At 36.1% G+C, this 6,413-nt stretch overlaps 1 non-coding gene across 1 annotated transcript; it reads right to left on the bottom strand.

Moving 5' to 3' along the window:
* Window positions 1–202: 202 nt before the first annotated feature.
* LOC122752413 lies at window positions 203–327 on the bottom strand. The gene has a single exon (XR_006356158.1). It is a non-coding gene; the product is annotated as a U6atac minor spliceosomal RNA (small nuclear RNA).
* Between the last annotated feature and the right edge of the window lie 6,086 nt (window positions 328–6,413).

The following is a 6,413-nucleotide window of genomic DNA, read 5'->3' as shown; positions in this document are numbered from 1 at the left end:
TTCTTTCAATTTCAATTTTACCTTTCATTTCTAGAAAATCAGGACAATTTTTCCTGACAATCTCTTGGAAGATGATGTCTAAGCTCATTTTTTGATCATGGTTTTCAGGTAGACCAATAATTTTCAAATTATCTCTCCTGGATCTATTTTCCAGGTCAGCAGTTTTCCCCAGAATATATTTCACATTGCCCTTCATTTTTTTATAACATGGTTAGATGCCACAGAGTAGGTGGCAATGCCTTAACCATATATGTGTTGTAAAGGCCACTAGGACCTCTTCCATCCTTATCAAGGGGAGTGCTAACCTTCTCTCCTTTCATACAACACTGCCCTTCATTTTTTAATTCATTTGGATTTGCTTTATTTTGTGTTGGCTTCTCAAAAAGTCACTAGCTTCCATTTGTTCAATCCTAATTCTTAGGCAGCTTTTTTCACCAGAGAGTTTTTTATCTCCTTTTCAATTTGGATTTTCAAAATGTTGATTTTTTTTCTGATTAATTTCCTGTATCACCCTCATTTATCTTTCCATTTTTTCCTGTACTTCTCTAACTGTATCTTCGAAGTCCTTTTTCAGTGATTATGTTCTGAGACCAAATCATATTTTTCTTGGAAGCTTTAGATGTAAGGGCCCTGATGTTGCTATCCTTTTCTGAGGGCGCACCTCGATTTTCCTTGTCACTCAAGAAGCTTTCTATGGTTAGTAACTTTCTCTGCTTGCTCATCTTGTCCATCTTTTACTTGATTTTTAACTCCTTCTTAGTGTGGGTACCTGCTTCCAGTTTATACTGTCCCAAGCTTCAGGGGCTCCCAGGTGTAATGACTTAATGGGGACAGTTTCTTCACTCACCTGGATTTTTCTCTGTTCTGTATATAACCCCAGGCCAATTTGCCAATTAACCAGACAGAAAAAATTTGTGTGCTGTTGGTTGTTAGCAATGATGAATTTGCACTCTTCCCCCACCTGGACCACCACAATTCAAGGTTTCTTTCTGGTTCTCTGCTGGGGTAGGATATCCAAATACCTCCTTAGCTCTGGCATATACCCTGTAGACTCCTGCCAGCCAGCTGTTCAACCCTCTCAGCAGACAGAAAGCTTAGTTTCAGAAAATGATGATGGCATTGCAGCTGATTTGGAGGCTCAGGGGTATGTTTCCCCCATGTAGCCTGCCTGGGGCTGGATCTGTGTCAGTGTGATTGCAGGGAAGGACTCTACTCCTAGCCTGGCTGAACTTCCATGCTATCTTTGGCTGGAAGATAATCTCAGATGTCTTCTTGTGCGTTCTGCTGCTCTAGGAGTTGTTTTCTGGCTGTATTTGGCTATTTTTTGGAGTAATTGTGTCAGAAACTCTGAGCATTTACTCTCCTATTTTTTTTAATAAAAGAAGAAAATCAAAGTACCATATTGAAAATGAAAAAGATTAATTCACAGGCAAAGAAGGTGAAATATAAGCAACAATTAGTAATACTTTATCTAAAATATATCAAAATGACAATTTTTAAAAAATATATAATTTTATTTTTTTAAATTACATGTAAAGAGAGTTTCAACATTCATTTTTATAAGATTTTGAATTCTAAATGTTTCTCCTTCCTTTCCTGATCATCATACAATGTTGCTGTTACTGTGCACAATGTTCCCCTGTTCTTGCTCACTTCAACCAGAATAGATCCAATTAAATTTTTCAAAGATTTTGTCAAATAATCCTTTCTTATAGCGTATTCATATACCACAAATTCTTCAGCCATTCCCTAATTGATATGGAACACGCAGTTTTATAGCCTTTTGGTCATATTTCCAAATTGCTCTCCAGAATGGTTGGATCAGATCACAAATCCAACAACAATGCATCAGGGTACCACTTTTTCCACATTTACCCCAACATTCATCATTTTCCCTTTTTGTCAAATTAGCCAAATAGATAGGTGTGAGGTGTTATCTCAGAGGAGTTTTAGTCTGAATTTCTCTAATTAGTAGTGATTGAGAACATTTTTTCATATGTCTGTAAATAACTTTAATTTCTTTATCAGGAAACTGAATATTCATATCTTTAGACCATTTCTCAATTGGAGAATGACTTATATTCTTTAAAATTTTATTCAGTGTTGATGGCAGAGCTAAGATGGTGGAGGAAAGGCAGTGACTTGCTTGAGCTCTCCCCAATACACCTCCACATACCTTCAAATATTTCCATAAGACAATTCCTTTAGCAGCAGAACGCACAAAAAGATAGAGTGAAAAAATTTTCCAGCCAAAGACAACTGAGAAGGCCAGCAGAAAAGCTCTGTTGTACCAGGGTGAGAGTGAAGTGCAGCCCAGGCCAGGCCACATTAGTGCAGACACAACACCAGCACAAACAGCTTCGTAAAGGAGATACAAAAAAATACTGAAGAAAATAACCCCTTAAAAAACAGACTGGGCCAAATGGTAAAAGAGGTACAAAAAGTCTATTAGGAAAAGAATGCCTTGAAACACCAAATTGTCCAAATGGGAAATGATCAAAAGGCTTGAAATATGATATTCCACAGGGGAACTGGGATAATGATCAAAAATCACCTAGCCAGAAAAACTGAGTGTAATCTTTCAAGGGAAAAAAAAGAAAATTCAATGAGAGAGAGGACAATCAAGCATTCATGATGATAAAACCTAAGCTGAATGGAAAACTTGTCTTTCAAATATAAGACTCTAGAGAAGCATAAAAAGGCAAATAGTAAAAAAAAAAAAAAGAAATCATAGGGGATATTAAAAAGTTAAACTGTTTACATTTCTACATGGGCACATGATATTTGTAACTTATAAGAACTTTCTCATTTTTAGAGAAGCTGACTGGAGTATATTTAGAGAGAGGGCACAGGTATGAGTTGAATATGAAGTAATGATATCTTTAAAAATAAAATTAATGGGTGAGAGGAATTCACTGGGAAAGAGGGAAAGGGAGAGGTGTAATGAGGTAAGGTGTCTCACGTAAAGGAAACAAGGAAAAGCTTATCATGTGGAGGGGAAGATGGGGGAGGTGCTGTGGAGTATGTTAGCACTACTTTCATCAGAATTCACTCAAATAGGGAATAACATACACACTTAATTGATTATAGTAATCTATTTTACCATTCAGGAACATATGAGGGGAAGGGAATAAGGGAAGGAGTTGCTAGAAGGGAGGACATATTGGAGGAAGGGGTAGTCAGAAGCAAAATACCTTTGAGGAGGGAAAGGGTGAAAATAGATAGAGAATAGAGTAAATTACATGGGGAAAGAGTAGGATGGAGGGAAATAAAGTTAGCAATAGTAAAAAATTTTGAAGCAAGTTTGTCTGATAAAAGCCTCAATTCTCAAAGGGATAGAGAATTAAGTCAAATTTAGTAAAATAAAAGTCGTCACCCAATTGATAAATAATGAAAAGATATGGACAATTTTCAGGTGAAATAATCAAAGCTATCTATAGGCATATGAAAAAAGTACTCTAACTATTGATTAGAAAGATCTAAGTCAAAACAACTTTGGATTGCTACCTTATTCCTATTTGGAAAGGATAATAGGACAGCAGAGGAAAATGACAAATGTTGTAAGGGATGTGGGAGAAATGAGACATTAATGCACTGTTTGTAGAGTGGTAACCTGATTCAATCATTCCATAGAGCAATTTGGAACTATGGCCAAAGGGCTATAAAACCATGCATACTCATTGACCTAGTAATAACACTATTAGGTCAGTTTCCAAAAATAGATAAAAAAGTGAAAAGTTAAAGGATATATAGGTACAAATAATATTTATGGCAGCCCTCTTCTGGTACAAAGAATTTGAAACTGAGGAGATGCTCATGAACTGGGGAATGGCTGAACAAATTGTGAGATGGGATTATAATGAGACACTATTGTTCTATAAGACATGATGAGCAGAATGCTCTCAGAAAAACCTGGAAAGACTTACATGAGCTGCTGCCAATTGATATGTACTGTATACAAAGTGATAGCAACAGGATGATCAGCTGTGAATGACTTGGCTGTTTTCAGCATTCCAATGATCCAAGACAACTCTGAAGGACTTATGAAAAAAAGAAATCCATCTCCAAAGAAATAACTGATGCTGTCTGAATACAGATTGAAGCATATTTTTTCTAGTTTCATTTCCTTACTTTTATGGTTCTGTTTTATTTCACAACCTGACTAATGTGGAAATGTTTTTCATGACTACACATATATAACTTATATTGAATTGCTTGCATTCTTAAGAGTGGGGGGTGGGCAGAAAGGGAAGAAGAGAATTTGGAACTCAGTTTTAAAAATGGATGGTAAAATTATTTTTGCATGTAATCTGGGAAAAATAAAATTCATTAAAGACCTAAAAAAATATGATTCAGTGCTCTACATATTTTAGAAATGATGCCATTTGTGTGTGTGTGTAGGTGCTATGTACCACTGAGAAAAATGTATGTTCCTCTCTGTCTTCATTAAGTTATCTCCAAAGGTCTATCATATTAGTTTTTCCCTAAAATTCTATTCACCTCCTTAACTTTTCTTATTTATTTAGTGATTAAATTAATCTAGCTCTGACAGGGGGAAATTGAGGTGCCACACTCATGTAGTTTTGTTGTCTATTTCTTTGTGTAATTAGATTAATTTCCCTAAGAATTTTGATGTTATATCACTTGGTGCATATATTTAGTATTGATATTACTTCATTGTCTATGGTACTTTTTAGGAGGAAATAGTTTCTTTATCTCTTTTAATTTTGTCTGATTTTTCTTTTGTTTCGTCTGTGATAAGGATTGTTAGCCCTGCTTTTTATTTTACTTCAACTAAAGCATTATATATTCAATTATAGCCTTTTAACTTTATTCTGTGTGTATCTCTCTACTTCAAATGTGTTTATTGTAAAAAAAATTTTTTTGAAGAATTCTTGTTTTAATTCACTCTGCTAGCTGCTGCTCTTTTACGAGAGAGTTCATCCCATTTGCATTCACTATTACAATTACTGTGTATTTCCCTCCATCCTATTTTCCCCCTTTTTATACCTTTCTCCTTTCACCCTGTACCTTCTGTCAACCACCTCCCTCAATAAACCCTCACTTCTATCAGCCCCACCTCCCTTTTCTTTCCCCTTTCCCCTCTTACTTCCCCCATAGGTTTGAGTGACATTTTCCCCACTCCTTAGATATAAGTGATTTAACTATGGTAATAATCAGTTTATAGGCAACAAATTGTGATTTAGCATGTTTAGGAATTCTATAGTAGCTTAAGCAATAATAATAGAGTAAGACAGATATTAGTGGAGCTTATATACATGCTATATTGTAAACTGGTTTAGAAACTACATAACTGATATTCATCAACTCCATTCCTATTCTGGTTAGTTATCTACCAATCAGCTTAAAGGCCAAATATTAAAAAAAAGTAACTTCTAAGCTGAAAGAGACCAACCAGAGTTAGAGAAAGGTTGGAATATCAATATGATGGATCTATCAGACATAACGGCCATCAACTTGGTGGAAAGCCCCAAATCCACTCCCAGTGGTTTCCATTTGAATTGAAATGTCTTAGGTGGGAAACTGAAATTCACTTCTCTAGTCAATTGGATGATGGCAGACTGATGGTGACATTCTCTTTACTTATTGTACATTTACCACTTGGATTGTGTTACTATTGTGGGAGGAGCTTATAGTGTATAAATATCCCTGGATCCTGAGGCATGGAGTCTTTGGGTCCTGGACCTGAGATTAGCTTTATTGTGAGACAGGATCCCTCTCTCAATAAACCTATTTTCTTTGGCTTGGACATTTTGGTTTTTCTTTGTCTGACACTGAGACTTAGAAATTTTTGCTACATAGGGAAATAAAAATATATTTACCTGAGCATGTATGTTATTCCCTATTTGAGGAAAATTGGGTGAGAGTTAAGTTGAAACAATGCTCATCACTCTCTTCTTTCCCTTTTTTGGAATAGGTCTTTTGTGCCTCTTCATGTGATGAGACATCCCATTCTGCCTCCCCTTTCATCTTCTCCCAGTAGAATTCTTTTATCAGCCCCTAGTTTTTTATATAATCACATCAAAATCAAATTAGCCTGAGCAGCTAGGTGTTGCGGTGGATAAAGCATCAGCCCTGGATTGAGGAAGACCCAAGTTCAAATCCAGCCTCAGACACTTGACACTAGCTGTGTGACCCTGGGCAAATCACTTAGCCATCATTGCCCTACCAAAAAGAAAAAAAAAAGAAAGAAAATCAAATTAGACTGTGAGAAAAATTATTAATAATAGAGGTTTTGGGGGACCCAAGATCCAACCACTTGTGGCCTGGCTGGTTTCTCAAAGCCAGCTCAGTGTCAGTAGAGTTGGAAATCAGACTGACTCAAACACTCAGTAGACAATAGAAATTAAAACCACACCTACCTAAAAGCCTTTCCCCTCAGAGGGTCTATC

Source organism: Dromiciops gliroides, chromosome 3 (assembly GCF_019393635.1).
Source record: "Dromiciops gliroides isolate mDroGli1 chromosome 3, mDroGli1.pri, whole genome shotgun sequence".
Lineage (NCBI taxonomy): Eukaryota > Metazoa > Chordata > Mammalia > Microbiotheria > Microbiotheriidae > Dromiciops > Dromiciops gliroides.
Note: the sequence above shows the minus strand (reverse complement) of the source record. Positions and strands in the feature narration are given on the sequence as shown.